The sequence below is a fragment of the Crocodylus siamensis genome, chromosome 3 (assembly GCF_052110815.1).
Source record: "Crocodylus siamensis isolate JL-2025a chromosome 3, ASM5211081v1, whole genome shotgun sequence".
Taxonomy (NCBI): Eukaryota; Metazoa; Chordata; order Crocodylia; family Crocodylidae; genus Crocodylus; species Crocodylus siamensis.
Window position 1 is genome coordinate 18,377,275 of NC_143397.1, and position 16,500 is coordinate 18,393,774.

General features: G+C 40.2%; 1 long non-coding RNA gene across 1 annotated transcript in view; it reads left to right on the forward strand.

Annotated features, from left to right (window-relative positions):
• The first annotated feature begins 210 nt into the window (after nt 1-210).
• LOC149868029 (uncharacterized) overlaps nt 211-16,500 on the forward strand; it is a 29,343-nt gene continuing 13,053 nt past the window's right edge. Inside the window, exons 1-2 of the long non-coding RNA XR_016440942.1 lie at nt 211-679; nt 13,827-13,885. This is a non-coding gene — a long non-coding RNA (uncharacterized LOC149868029). The remainder of the gene's footprint in view (nt 680-13,826; nt 13,886-16,500) is intronic.

Below are 16,500 nucleotides of genomic sequence, written 5' to 3' on the forward strand. Positions count from 1 at the left end.
TTGGCCCCGAGCCTGAAATAGGAACGAAAAACCTTTGGGCAAGGCATTAGGGAGAAAAACAGATGGTTTGTGAACCTTTTATTAGATAGAAAAATCATTAATCAAGCCCAGGCTGGAAATGGCAGGGTTTTTGGTAGTTCATATTTTAGTTTATTTTTTCTTAAAGTGACAGTATGCTATTTCTTTGACAGTGAGCGGTATGGATCCTTCTTCAATAGAAGAGCAGTCATTTTAACATTCAGCATTGAAAACATGTCTAACTTTAGGTCCATGCTTGCACCAAGCTGTTCTGCAAAGGAAATCCCTCAGTAGGGTTTCACATTTCAGCACCTGTTTTGCCCGTATACCAAAGCTATTAAAAAAAAAAAAAGAAGAAAGGAAAAAAAAAAAGGGCGGGGGGCAGGGGGAATTGCAGCAGCCTGGTGCATTTTTTCATGGCTGTTTATTTCTTCCCCAAAGTCGGAATAAATGTGGGGACAAAATCTTCTGCAAGTGGCCTCATTGATACAAGGCTGTTTAGCAGACTTGTCAAGAAGTGCATTTTAGATTGGGTGTCCTCTCACTCTTGATTCTGTCATCAGAAGAACTACAACAAACAAAAAAATTCACCACATTAAAATACTGATAAATGGAGCTGAACGCTGATCTGGCCACCTACTATACTAGCTGGAAATGTCCTGTAAGTAGTAACTCAAACTGCCTCACCCATTAAATATCCCATGCATGGCTTTTTTATCTCCTCTTTTCTTTTGCATTTCTATGCCATTCTCAAGACAGGCATTTCCTATAAATTAGTGGTCTGCTAGGATTCAGGTTCATCAGTTTCTATCCCCCTCCCCTCCCCCCCAGGCTTCTTATGAATCTTTATTAATCCCAGGAATTGCCCTGAGCTAAAGTCAGTATTGTTTAAGTAAAAGCATCATCACCAGACCTCTGATAAATGAACCAACTTTCTGGATGTTTTCTTTCCTTGGAAACACCCTATTAAACCATCATTCAGTTCATACAGGTTTTGCTGGACTACAGCAGGTAGTTTGTCCCTCTGTTTCTTTCTGTGTCGACGAGCATGCCCATTTTGTAAGTGTATGCGACTCCCTTTGAAAATAACACATAGAGCAATGAGTTCGGCGTGAAGATTGATGACAGCTGAGGTATCAATCCTAAGGACTGCTTTTTGGGTAGGATTTTCCTAGGAATGGCATTTCAGCACAAATAAAATTACCCAGGGGTACTCAGTAGATTAGCCTTTTCTGTTACCTTTGACAAAGGCTACAATATTTGTCCTTTAAGCTGCTCCACCTAATGGCAAGAAGAAGTAGAGGGAGGTGAAAATTTACCCTGTAGCCTGGCTAGGGTGTTTGTGCTCATATCTAAGTTTAATATATGCAGCAGAATTTGTTTAGCACATTGGCCCCGAGAAACATTTGCCCCTGTGCAGAGGATCAGAACAAGGCCTGCATATTTGTTTTGTTTGGGGAGATGGTTTGAAAGCATTTCATGGAAAGATTTTTTATTTTTTTTTACTGGAAATGGACGCTTGGGTCATGTGAGGTGTTTCTGTGTGCCAGTTGGATGAACTTAAATTTAAGACTCAGCTTTCTGGTGTGAATATTTCTAGTTACAAATCCAGCGTTCTGCAAAGGGATATTTACTCGCTTTCAGGGACGGGATATATTTGAGAACTGTGATTTCTTCGGTTACTGCAGTGCCAGTAACTGTAGATCAGGATTTTTAAAGCAACTGTAAAATTGTTAGAAATAAAAAAATATTTTTCTCCCTTCAGTTTGTTTAAGCCTTGAATTCCACAGCATTTAATGTCACTGCTTTTCTTGATGGTCACTTCCTGTCTCATACACTACTATGATCATTCCTTCATCTTTTTCCTTCCTATATAGGTCTTTTTCCTATGCTCAGGAGTGTAGTCCTTCCTTTGTGGGTAACTCATGTTAGCACCGTTCCCCATGTAATGGAAGAGGATGTATCCCCGTAACAGCCACATCGCAGCTGAAAAATTAAAGCGACGAGGCAGCAGCATGTGTGTGAACAAAGAAGGGAGGAGGGATGACTTGAGTAGATTTTATATTATTCTTTTGGAAATCACACAAAAGACCCCTAAAATAGGAGCAGAGAAGCAGGAAAACCCTCTATATTTTAAGGACTATTGCATAAAAAAGCCTGTATGTACTATTTATAAAGCAAGCAATTAGAAACCCAACTGGTACAGAAATCTAGGTTTTAAAATTGCCCAGTGACAGGATCCTTTTAGAACTTGCTTTTTCCATTAATGTTCTGGTCATTAAACATCTCCATTCGGAGCATACCCAGGAAAAGATCACAAAAGGTGACATGAGCACACACAAAGCTAATTAATTTAAAAATGAAATAAATATTTATAGGGATTTAGAGCATTTGCCCAGTTCTGAAAAAAGGCAATTAGGTCATAGAGTTGATTCCTTTTTTTAATGAAAACTCTAACAAATAATAACATCAAACATTTTTTGTGCTATTCATCAAAGTGCTTTATAAGCACGGTGCCTTACTTGCCAAAGTAACTGCATTCATTTGCCTACTAAGCACATGTTGACCCTTACACATTGGATGATTTGCTTTCTCTGATGGGCCAAACCACCACACTCTCTTAATTTAAATGCTCTCCCATCTCCATTATATCTATAACAGAAGTAAATTGTAATCACCTACAGCTCAACACCTATTTATTTTAATGTATATTGAAGGCATTTAGATCAAAACGATGCATTCAGCATCCTGTGGGAGATAGTCACCATAGTTGCCTCCTTTTTACAACAGGACTCAAAACAACAGAGACACAGGGCCTGATCCAAAACCTGATATAAATCAATAGGAACATTTCTATTAATTTGAAAAGGCTTTGGATCACACCCTGAGCGTCTCTGTCTCAAGAACTTATGCCCATACTCAACTTTAAGCATTTATGCAATTCTTTTGGCTTCCAGTGTTAATTAATTTGATACTGTTTGTAAAATGTTTTGAACATACAATGGAAACTTCTTCAATAAGCATCTGTGAAAGGACTAGACATGTTCGAATAACACGTTTTTCATATAAACATGGTTATGCTCTTTGAAGGGTTTCTATTTTCCTAACAAAAAACAGACTAACAGCAATTAGCCGGAGATAGTGAAGTCCAGTTTGGTAAAATTTCCTTCTGCTTCAAGCTGCACCATTTAACTCATGCCATATTTTCTGCTGCTCTATTACCCCGCTGAGTTTTGCTGCTTCTTCCCATCTCACAAGCCTACAACATAAAAAAGATTTACTTTGAGTGGGGTTGAGCATTCAAAACTCCTTCAAGCAACTGAACAGCAGTTTTGCCCTGGTGTAAACCTGCAAACATGAGTTGAATTGCTCCAGATCTAAGTTTGAGCTGGATGCAGGATTAGGCTCTTACTTTTCAAATTTGGATTTCATTTATGCTGCTGTAGTACTGGAAGAACTCCATTAACTTCTGTGGAGTTAAGTTGGATTTACACTTATGGAAATGAGATCATTATTTGGCCTGATAATTCTTCTCAAATCACAAAAAAAAGAAAAACCCCCCACCAAAACCCCCCAAATAGAAACCCCTCAGTTTTATCAAAACATCGAGCAAATAAACAAGGGATGACATTAAGGCTGAACAATAAAATATTTAACAATAAACTCAGGACCAAAAAGCAAGCCAATAACTTTCTTTGGGGAATAAAAGGGAATGGTTTCTTTTCCAATTTCTTTTATACCACAGAGGAGCTGCCCACACATTTCCTAATTCTTAGACTAATAACTCTGGGATGAACTTCCTGAAACATATGAGCTTCATCAGAGAGGTGGGGAGGGGGGAAGTGCAGAGGGGGGAGTACAAAATGATCTTTGTAAGAAATAGTAGCTCAGATTGCTAGCGTTGCATATGTTACGGCACATCATTAATAACAGTGATCAAAAGAAAAAGAACATCTTAGCAGCTGCATCAAATTATTATAGAAATTGGAATTTTCAAATGAGCTCAGAGGAAAAAAGAAGAAAAGGCAGCACCATGTACTGTAGGTCAGGTCACAGCGTTGTGCCATGGGATAATCCCAAAAGGTATTGAAATGGCTGGGATAAAACAGAAATTCTTCTTCCTATTATGGTCTTTGAAATATTATTAGAAAAAAATGCAAAAAAAATTTGACTCTTCTTCAGGGGGGAAAGGATTATTTAATGGAACATTCTTTCTAACAGGCTTGGGAAAGATATAAGGTTAGATTTTCAAAAACCTCCGAACCCGTTAAGAGCTGCTTGTTGTAGCTTTTCCTGAATTCAGCCCGACACATACACATACATACACACACGGAGAAAAACCCCCCAAAATGACTGGCCCATGTTGAATTTTTTCATATTCGTAGAAAAACTTTGCTGTGAACTGTCAAAGCTCCACTTAGAAAAGCTTTCTAGCTATCTTTTCTCTCAGGCTCTTATGCAGGAAAACAATTAATGCGGTACTTACATACACCTATATATATCAGGACTGATTCAAGTAATACATGTATTTAAGCCCTGTTCTGAATAGGGTTGCATTCCTGGACTGAGGTCTAAAATAGAGTAAACCTGTTGGAGGCAATGGACCTGATTTTTCTGCTTTCAGACCCTTGTGCAGTCTGTTTACACCTATGCACAGTGGGCATGAAATGCTATCTTTCTAGTTCAGTTTTATCCTCACTTTGCTATCACTAGCAGGGGCATGAAGGAGTAGGTCCTATACAGTCACTGCTTTGTACCTTGGGGACAAGAGAGCCCAGAACCCAGTGATTCATTTCATATTTATGTAAAACTGGAGTTTCTAGTAAAAATATTTGGTTTTTTTTCCTGTATAAAAATTCCACAGCCTTACAAAGCTACAGTCCCAAATAATGCAGTTACCCTGATGTACACATCAGTGTTTTGTGAGCACTGCTGGTAAATACTGAAGTATATTTTTAAAGAGAAGAAACCTGGGAAGTGCGCTTTATCGCTATGTTCCCCCCTTTTATATATAATTTTATCACTCATTGTAGTTGTAACTGAGTTGTAATGCCATCCTCAGATAAACCAAAGAGAAAGATAACTTCTTAAAAGGAAAGGACACCAGAATATAGGCTTAAGAGTCACAGAATCTCTCGATGATTTTCAAAGCAATGGCCTGGCCTGAGAACGACTCCTGCTTCCGCGGAGGGCAATGAGAATTTCACTACTGATTTCAGCAAAAGCAGGAGTTGGCCCTTAGAGAGCTAAACAGTCATAGCACCCGGACCTAACTCTAGCCAAAATTTTTACTCCTATATTTCTATAAACCCACTGAAGTACCAGGGAGCTCTTTGGAATGACCTCCTGGGCAAGATGATTTACTCCTCAAGAAGTCAGCTGGATGCGGCCTTCCTAACTAGTAGACACGGCAAGATTTATGTGGGATTCCTTAGATGTTTAGGTAAATGCTGTTCACTGTGGCATTCATATACTGTTTCAATGTCCTAGGTCAGGGATCAGCAAGCCTTCAGAGCGGCAAGCTGAGTGCTTGGGACCCAGCAGCTGCTGCTCCACTCCTCACCTTGCTCTGTGCCCTCCTCTACTTCGAAGGTGCCACCAAAAGCCATGCCAAACATCAACAGGGAATGGAAAATTCAGTGGCAAAGGAACAGAGTGGGAGGCTTGGAGTGGCTGCTTTAATGCAGCCCCTTTAAGTTGACACTTTAATGAGGCTCCTTTAAATTGGCACCCTCACCTTCACCTTCACTGAATCAGACTTTTGTGGACTACATACAGCTTGAGGGCCATAGGTTGCCAGCCCCTGTCCCAGCTCCATCTCCTATGGTGGTGTTTTACTTGTACTCCACAGGGTACACGGTACATTTCTAGACTATATGCAAGAGGAAGGAATAGGAAAAGCAAAGAAAGCAAAGAGATGTAAATAGAGGGAAAAGAAGGAAAATTAAAAAATAAATAAGAACTCTGCACTATCTCTTAGGTTGCTGGGGGATCACTGTGTTCAGTGACATAAAATGTATTTTTTTTCACTAACCATAATCTGGACTCATAGGGGCACATTGCAGTATAACAAACTAATAGAGAGGCACACAGTCCCAATCTCACTGAGAACCATTTGCATGATAATATAGTTCCCTCTGGTGATTTTGGCTATGCCAAAAGCAACTAGTCCCCAGAACCCTCTAGAAAGGGCTTGTTTGTGCATAGGAGCAGATTAACTTCGGCAGGATATATTTAGAGTTTTTAGGTGGCCAATTTATAAAGCAGTTACAAATAATGACTATGGGCCCCACCCCTCTTTCAGTGACTCTAATGCAAATCTGGAATAAATCATCTGAGTTCACAGAATTGCTTGTTTGCACCATTATAAATAAGGGCATAATCTGGCTTTTATTAACTCTCTCTCCCAAGGAAAGAAATAAGGGTTATGTAGGCATTGTTGTGACTGAACTACATAGCTACTTAATGTTGCACTGCACAATACTTAGGACAGGACATGATGAATACTGTATAAAATTGAAACTATCTTCATGAACAGATATTCCCTCAGAGGTCTGGTGTGGGATGAGGCCATGAAGAAAAGCCATTCTTTGTTTCCATCCCCAAACCATATCCCACCTTCTCTCTTTCTAAACACATTGATGCTCCCATGTAGACTTCCATGGGACCAAAATAAAAGGTCTGATGATGTTTCCTAGGATGAACACAAAATAATGCCTTCTAGGATGAAAACAGAAAAAGGAAGCTTACAAGAACTGGAAACTCAGACAAACTACTAGCGAGGAGTATAAGAGTATTGATTGGACATGCAGGGAAGGCATCAGAAAGCAACTGAAGTTAAAGCTAGCAAGGAACATGAAGGGTAACAAAAAGGTTTTGTACAAATGCATCAGCAACAAAAGGAAGATCAGGAAAAGTATGGGTCCTTTACTGAATGGAGGAGGCAAGTTAGTGACAGATAATTTGAAAAAGGCTGAAGCATTCAATGCCTTTTTCACCTCAGTCTTCACAGGCAAGTTCAGATCTCAAACTACTGCACCTGGTGGCACAGTTTGGGGAGGAGGTGAGCAGCCAACAACAGTGAACTACAGGTTTCAGACTATTTAGAAAAGCTGGATGTATACAAGTCCATAAGACTGGATGAGATGCACCTGAGGGTTTTCAGGGAGTTGGCTGGTGTGACTGTAGAGCCTTTGACCATTACCTTTGCAAATTCGTAGCAATTGGGAGAGGTTCTGGAGGATTGGAAAGGGTGAAATATAGTGTCCATCTTTAAGAAAATGAAGAAGGAGGATCCAGGGAACTACAGATTAGTCAACTTCACCTCAGTCCCTGGAAAAGTCATGGAGCAGGTCCTCAAGAAATTTATTTCTAAGCAAATGGATAAGGTAGTGATTAGGAACAGTTGGCATGGATTCACGAAGGGCAAGTCATGTCTGACCAACCTGATTGCCTTCTACGGTGAAATTACTGGCTCTCTGGATGTGGAAAGAGGAGTGGATGTGATATGCCTTGACTTTAGCTAGGCTTTTGATACAGCCTCCCACAGCATTCTTGCAAACCAGTTAAGGAAGTACCGGTTGAATGAATGGCCTGTAAAGTGGATATAAACCTAGTCACATTGTAGGGTTCAAAGGGTGCATTTACACATCACTGTGCTTTAGTGTTTCCAAAAGGATGCACCCTTTTGGAAGTCCTAAAGCATGGCACACATCGTGCACGGTTACATTTTGTTGCTACGTTGCCATAGTGGTGCGCTAAAACAGGGGAGTGCACCGCTACTGTGACATAGCTGCTGCTCACATGTAGCCCCACATGATCGCTATGTTGTTGTAGCACGCCATAGTGCACCACCTGTAGACGTGCCCAGGGAGTAGTAACCAATTGCTCAATGTCTAGTTGGCAGCTATTATCAAATGGAGTCCCCAGGTATTGGTCCTGGGGCTGGTTATATTCAATATATTCATTAAGGATGATGAGATGGAGTGCACCCTTAGCAAGTTTGTGGATGACACCAAGCTGGGTGGAAGAAAGTAGGTCTAGGATTCACAGAGACCTAGATAAATTGGAGGATTGGATCAAAAGAAGCCTCATGAAGTTCAACAAAGACGAGTGAAAAATCCTGACTTAGGATGCAACAATCCCACATGTTACAGGCTTGGGACTGACTGGCTAAGCAGCAACTCTGCAGAAAAGGACCTGGGGGTTACAGTGGACAATGAACTGAATATGAACTGACAGAATGCCCTTGTTGTGAAGAAGGCGAATGGCATACTGGGCTGCATTAGTAGGAGCATTTCCGCAGATAAAGGGAAGTGATTCTCCCCCTCTATTCAGCACTGATGTGGCCATATCTGGAGTACCGTGTTCAGTTTTGGGTTCCCCACTACAGAAAGGCTGTAGTCAAACTGGAGAATCCAGTGGAAGGTAACAAAATGGTTAAGGGGCTGGGGTACATGATTTCTGAGGAGAGGTGAGGGAACTGAGCTTATTTAGTCTGCAGAAGAGAAAACTGAAGAGGAGGATTAACAGCCTTTTGGCTACCTACCTGAAAGATGGTTTCGAAGAGGATGGAGCTAGACGGTTCCCAGTGGTGGCAGATGACAGAACAAGGAGCAATGGTCTCAAGATGAAGCAAGGGAAATTTAGGTTAGATATTAAGAAAAACTGTCCCACTAGGAGGGTAGCAAAGCACTGGAACTGGGCACCCAGAGAGGTTGTGGCACCTCCATCCTTAGAGGTTTTAAAGCCTTGTCTGAGATTATGTATTTGGGGATGGTCCTGCTTTGGGCAGGAGGTTGTGACCTCCTGAGGTCTCTTCCAACCTTGAGTTTCTATGATTCTATGAACCACCCTTTCTCTGATAAAAATTGGTACATTTCCATGGATTTTATATTCCCTCTGCAGAACAAAAATGTGGGAGGGGATGCTATGGCCCTGGTCTAAGAACACATCCAAACGTTGTCTTTTATCACAATGAATGTTTTATAATGGTATTGCGCAAATGGAAACTGCCTTTTTCCAAGTTCAACCCTTTTACTTTTCAAGAGCAAGTCTGAAAAAGTTTAATCTGTGAACAGATAAAGGCTTTCTGGGAAGCTATGCATCCTGGGAATGGCTTGGAACAGGCATTCTTGATGAGTTATGTGAGGATTAACACACATCCTGTTTTCATTCACAATTCACAGAGGCTTTCAAGTAGGTCCCAGTCCATTCTAACCCAGTCATTCACTGATCATATTTACCTTTTTGACACTTCCTGCAGGAAATGCTGCAAAGAAGATCCTCACCAAGGCAAAGGTCCCTCTGGAAGAATGCCTCCCCCCGCTCCCAATTCTTCATGCGCGTTTGTTGAGTTGTTGGGTTTTTTTCATTTATTCTTCTAAAAGTCTCTCAAGTTTGTGCTCCAGTCTTTGTTTCCCAAACATCCCAGCTGTTTCTGTAAGACAGAATTTGGGAACATTTGTGTTTAGACGTAATCCCCCAAAGTTCAGATCAATCCCAGCTCTCTGACCAAACCCTGACAAAAATGCAGCAACTTAACATAATTTCCCCAACTTGCCACATTGTGTGCATTATGACTTAGTTCATAATGAACGAAGACATCATGCTGTAAATTTTATGACAACCAAACAGGATACTAGGGAAATTGATGCAGTTCACACTTGAAAACTTCTTTTAAAACAGATCTTTGCAGGATTTCAGAGCTATGCTCTTTTAACTAAACCACACTTCTAGGCATGTTCATTTTTGCAAATAAAGGTGGCAGCAATTTCAGAATGAATGGTTCTTTTACTGCTAAGAGTGATGATGACGACTACAGGAGATAGAGTTTGGGATCAGTTAGCTAGCTTGAAGTGAAGCAGAACAGCTTAGAAAACGCAAATGTTCCCTGACTGAGGAGCAGTTGTGGGACCTATAAATCTTTAGGGCCAGATTCTGCTACACTTTCATCAATCAGCAGAAATCAGTTCAAGGGGCTGACTGGTATCAGTGAGATTACTTGCAGAGGAAGGGACTGCTCAGTGAGAGTGAATGATTCTGAAGAAATTCTTTAATGATCTGAGTTTAAGCTCAGATTTTAGCGTTTTTTAAAGCACTGCCCAAACCCCCTTTATTCACCAGTGTTTTTATAACCTGAACCAGTTACTAAGGCTCGGGTTACACATCTGCCTCCTGCATGTGCTATTACAAGTCCATCTTAGCAAGCAATAAAAATACAGGTGTTTGGATTTTAAAGTAAGCCTTTAAAAATAACTATGAATGGGGCCTCTGATTATTACGTTTTTATAGCTGGCTATGTTCCCACTGCAGACTGTCAGCTCAAGGGTTAAAAGGCAAAGGAGGCTGGTTGTGACTTCATTGCTCTTCCATCTGGTGGGAACCCTGAAAACCATTTGTAAATTAATTTTTTACTTTGAATGCACACTGCCACATACAGTCATCATTGGATTCTGCACAGACAGCTTGCACTGCTGCTTCAACATGTCTCCAGTGACAAGCTCAGCTCCTACTGATTTTGAATGCTGGAGAATAAAATCATTAAGTATGTATGTCCATTCTGCTTGCATGCTTTCCCCTGTACTTTATGCCATAATTATCATCACATCACTTTAGTAAATAATGTTGACACATGGTTCCATAACAGCTGTAGAATGTCCATCTGACACCCTAACAATCATAAGTTCAGCTCTTCGGGAGAAAAAACCAGACAGATTGAGCCTTAATTTTCTTGGTCTTCACTTTTTGCCTTCATAAGCATAACAAGGAAGACCTGGGATCATGGGTAGCTCTGTCACAGATGAAGAAATCTATTATTTCCTATTAAACCCCTTCAAATAATCCATTCATCTGATCTTTGAGAAATGTAAAGTGCTCATTAATCATACAACTGGTGAGCACTGATTTACAGATTAATCTAATTAGACCTCATTTGTTTCAGGTGAAAGCAGCTATATTAACAAATGCTGCCCAGTGCCCAAAGCTCTTTACATACTTTATGATGTACAAGTCAGGATCAATTATAAAATTGATTTTGGTGTACACTCTAATGGTACACGCTTGCACTGCCATAGTTAAGGGTCTGTCAACATTTCCATTACAAATTCAAACATTGTTTTAAAGGGATTTATCGCTCAGCCAGAACACTGGGTTGACTCCTGGCATTCAAGACTGAAGTTCAGAGATATTTTATATTGAAAAATAATCACTCCACCAATTTGAAATTGCTTAAGACCAAAAACAATTGGGCAGATTGTTCCACCCATTTTTAATTCAGGAATACTTTTGTTTGACACAAAATAAATTCTGTAGAAGTCACTTGGATTCAGGGCTTTATAGTACTTAGCAATAATAAAATGCTAATTTTAGCATTAAGTAGCAATAATTTCTTGCTAATTATTCTAGCCTGTACAATGGGTTATAGAATGTCTGTCCCATCTGGGTTCATATCAAATTTTGAATGGCAATGTGGTAGACCAGAAGCCACAGGATGGTAGCTTGGTGGTCACTGCATGCAAATGCTCATCCCAAAAGCACCCAGTATGTTCAGGGCTAGAACCCAAGCCCAAGGAAGTTAGTAGAATTACTGATTTTAATGGAGTTTGGATCTGGCCCTTTGGGCCTTTCTTGGATTTATGATCTTGATACCTTGATCCAGGCAGACCCAAACCCTCATCCAGATCACAACCTCTCCATTCAATAATTAGCAAATTTTATTAATACACAGTGATATCAGATAAGAATAGTGCAAATAAATCTATATCTACCCATCCTAGAGCTTTCACAGAGTCAAGGTACATTTGGCCAGTACGTGAGGTTCAACTTGAGGTCAAAGGCTAATGCCCTTCCCGCCCCCCCACCCCCCCACCGGGGTTGGTGAGACAGTGGTGTAACCTCTGTCCATGGCCTTGGGTTCCCCTCTCAGGGATCCTTTGCTGCTCTGAAATCCCTCCTTTTGTATTCTTTCTCCCTTCTGATGACTTTTCATCTCTGGGCATCATTGAGTGGTTTCCCCAGGGTTGTCATACTGTCCACATTCTGTCCAGCCACCATATTCCTTTGTTTCACAAACCCATAACATACACACATCCTAATTTGGTTATTTATCAGTTGCTCCTAATTTGGTCCATCTACCAAAACCAGAAATCCCAAGGGCTCTGCAGTTTGGCACTGTGACCTGCAGAGTCCCTTATCTCTGTTTGGATACACTGTTCATGTTATGGAACAGTGTGGTACATGTCTTTAATTCCCCAGCCTGTGTGTCTGCTTGCTGCCTTGTTGTATCAGACACAGAGGGCCTTGAAGCCTGTGTCCCTAACAGGCTTTTAGAAACCAATTAACTCTTCCCATTCCCCTGGACCATTGCTCTAATGCAATGTCTACTTTATCTACAAGCCAGTTACCAAAAGCAAACCTCTAAATATCATTTTCTAGCCATTAGTTATGGGCTCTGGAAAATAAACACACACTATCACTCCAAGATGTCACCCATGAATAGCATTAAGTGGAAAAGGTTATAATGTTGTTTCCCAAACTGTTGCTGTTCTATGGATAAGTTGATTTTCAGTTTCTAGATCTGTTACTTTAGTTCCTTTCATCAAGTCAAAATTCAGTTAGTTTTTCTGCTCTAATATTTGATATTGACAGTGGGAAAAAGTTAATGCATCTTCTTCCATCCGCAGACAAAAGCACATTGCATTGTGCCCCAATTCACAGTTGCTCCATTCCTCCTTTCATAGCAGGGGGAGAATGCAGACATGGAGAGTCAGATAAAGCAAACAGATCTGGCCAGGAAGCAAATGCTGTACTTCATGAAAAACTTAGAGGTTGCAGGATTTTAGGGGGGGTCTCTCTCTCTCTCTTTCTTTCTCTCTACCCTTCTTTCTTGGAGATATTCCATTTTTATATAAAGAAGCAAAAGTTCATTAGTGCAGGGGAAAAGACTGACTCAGTAGCCTGTTGTCAAGGCACTCACCAGGTATGTGAAAGTTGCCTGACTTTAAAGGACTTAAAGCCTCAGTTTTGCTGTCCTAGGTGAGTGCCATAACTGCACTATTAAAATGTGGCTGTGCCTCTCTTTTTCTGTCTCAGGCTATAAAGTCCATCCTAGATTTGAGGAACTTTCTCAATAAATATTTAATTGAAAATGATATGTTTCTGCAAAAAAGTTCCTGTTTTGATTAATCACTGATTATTATTTTTCAGTAGAAAAAAATTCATCAAAAAGTGTTTCCCCAGTTATACTGGCAAATAGCCCCTTTTTCAATCTGTTCATTGTTCAGCATTGACAACATCATGGGATGAGGTCTTGAAGGACCTCTTGAGTGAGTATCTAAGCCCAACAGAAATGAGTGAAGGATCAGTGATCAGCCTGGAGTTGCCTTGCTTTTGTGAGCTGAAGCCAGATTCTTAGAAACCATGCTGAAGTATTGCTGGGATTTAATTATATTGAAATTGGTATGTATAAAGAGTCTGTTTAATCTTTAATGTCAAATTATTTTGTTGATTTATTGAACTCTAGTGCAGCCAAATATGTGGTATAATAAGAGAGCTGGCTCCTTTTTCTTGGGAATATGGTGAATAAAATAGGGGACCAAATAAACTCAATTATTCAGCTTTTTGTTGTCCTCACTGCAAAAAATCAAAAGCATTTGATTCATTTGAGAAATATTTCAAATGACTGACATAATTTTTAGCCAGATACTGTCTTTTGCTTTAGCAGATGTGCATGTTGGCCTAACTATTAGATGGTAGGGGAGACCTGAACATTTAACTGACGTGGTAATTTTTTTTTAACCTATTTGTAGGAGGAAAGAAAGAATTCCACTATCAAAAATCCTTTCTATTTATTTTCATCAGCATCTGGGTAAGTATAATATAATGGGAATATTTCAGGACCTCTAATCTTATTTACAGTCTAAGCATGAATACGTTCCCAGCACAGTGCAGACATCTGTCAAGACAAACAGACAAGACTCTGAGAAGATATTTAAAAAGCTCTTCTCTTAAGCGGCAAGGATGCTGTTCAGGGATTTTGGCAGGAGAACTATGTAAGATTTGCTTTGTAGGCTTTCTGTTTGATAGGGAATTTACTACGGAATTTGAGGTGGCAACTTAAGGCCCAAGGTAATTTGTCAGACATTTTATCTTTGAAGGTTCAGTTCTACCCATGCCTAATTCATGTACATTTTAGGGTTTCTCTTTACTTAAATAGGAAAAGAGAGTTACACAGATCACTTGTTTTATATAACACAAATCAATGGTAACTATTTCTGTTTAATCTAGTACATCCTCAGAGGCAATAATGCACATAGGTATGATCAAGTGTAGAATAAAATTTAGTTTTCTATAGCTCCTTTCATACTGCGTGTATCCCCAATTGTTTTGCAAAGCAGTCATTTAGATAATCACAGTGCAGGGGCTGTTTAAGCAAATGCAGCAACCACTGTGCGCTTGGCAATAGCTCACTTAGCCTTGGCCTTCTGTCCTGTTGTATGGAGAGCTGGCGCATGGGCAAGGACACAACTCCCATTGTTTCAGGGTGATAGAAGCCTATTGAGCCAAATTCATCTTATTTCACCACACTGCACCATACTTAGTCAATGGAGATACACCAAGAAAAATTTGGCCCTTTATCCCACCCCAAATTTAACCAGGTTTCACATTCTTTTCTCTGAAATAGAGCTTTCTTGTCATGCTTTCTAGCTTGGTATCAGACCAAATCTTTGCTTGTCAACTATTAGCTTAAAAAAAACAACAAAAAACAAACCAAAAAAATGCATTTCTTTTTTGCCAAGTAACAATTGCAATATAAGGCTTTACTTCCAGCCAGGTGGGTGGAGGCATTGCTTCTTCCTACAGCCATCACCTTGTATTTTCTATGAAGTGATGAAGTCTGCTGGTTATTACCCCTTGAGGGCAGGTACAATTCATATTCAGTAATGTTTAAGAAGCTAAAAGTTCTCCCACTTTTCTGAGGGTCACTTAATAATTAGTATTGGCCTATTTACAGATACCTGGTCCTGTGCTATTATTTATAGTCTATAAAACTGCAGGTTCTAGCCATAAATGTATTTGCAAGTAGCAATGCAAAACAACATTTAAACATGGATTGGTGCATTTGTTGAATGGTCTGCAGTGCTGTAGATTTGGGGTGAAAATCTCAGCATCAGTTGCCTAATTTGTTGCCCGAAGCATTCAGTTATAATACCAGTACAAAACAAATGGCTTTTGGATTTTCATAGGAAGTAAAAAAAAGGGCTGGATTGTTCTGCCCTTCTTTAACCTGTTTGCTTTCAACTGGGGCTACTCAGGTGAATAGTTCCTGAAGCACTGTGTTGCTGTGCAATCTTCACATAACTACGGAGAAGAGGGAAAGACCTTTTATCCAAAACATTTCCCCCTAAGGCCCTATCTATGACTAAGGAAGTATATGTTGCTTTATAGATTGCTATTATTGTGGTTGTTGTTGTCAATGATGATGATCTTATTAAACTTCAGTTATGGAAATCCGAGGTTAATAATCAACCCCATCATTTAAACTTTCTTCCATCCTGTTTCCTTTCCATGAAGGATAGGTAGAGTAGGCGGCTTGAATCATTTTGAGATAGGTCAACAGAAGAGGAAGTTTACCCTTTCTCTCATGACACAGATTTGTTTGTACCAACTGGCTGTCTTCCCCATTCCCTTGGAGCTGACAGAGGGATGGCAGGATTGTCAGCGCATTACTCAGTAATCTGCACCAGTTTGCTTGAAATCAGATCTACGTGTTCATGGCCATTGTGTATTTGCCTCAACCCATTATTCATTACTGCTTTGTTGGTCCTGCCTGTCCTGTGTCACTTTCCTAAGGCAAATAACAATTTCACTGCATTCACCAAGATCTTTTTCAATGCCCTGTTTGCAACTACTCAGCTTGTAATATCACTTCATAATTTGGAGTGTCTCCTTTCCATTTTTTGGATGTGAGACTTAGCAACAGAGAAAGGTGCTAAAGAGAGACAAAACTTGTGTGGGTGGCTGGAGATTAGCCATTTGGAAATCTATCCTTCACTTTGTACCACAAGCTGTTTTCATGTTTTCTCTCCAAATTGCTATACTTGGGTGCTACCACTCAGATACAGATGCCTCATTTTGATCCCCAAAGCCACCCTTGGGTATACTGATATGAAGAATATTTTTAATTTCTATTCTTTATGTCAAATCAGTGAAATGGGGCCCATTGCTGTTTTCCATTCTCTCTTTGCTGGCTTGCGTCTCAGGGGCCTGTTTCCACTGTTTCTATTTCTTTGCCTAACACAGGCTCCCCATCAATAGTTCCCACCCTTCACTAGTGTGGAGTATTTGTTTTTTATCCCATCTGCTATGTAAAAGCTGGGTCTTATATTACAGGGGTTTCCTGGCCCAAACACATTCTCTTGCAAGTGAATTCCCAGCCTCACAGCCCCGCACTGAAACGTGGCAGCTTAGCAAGCTGCTCTG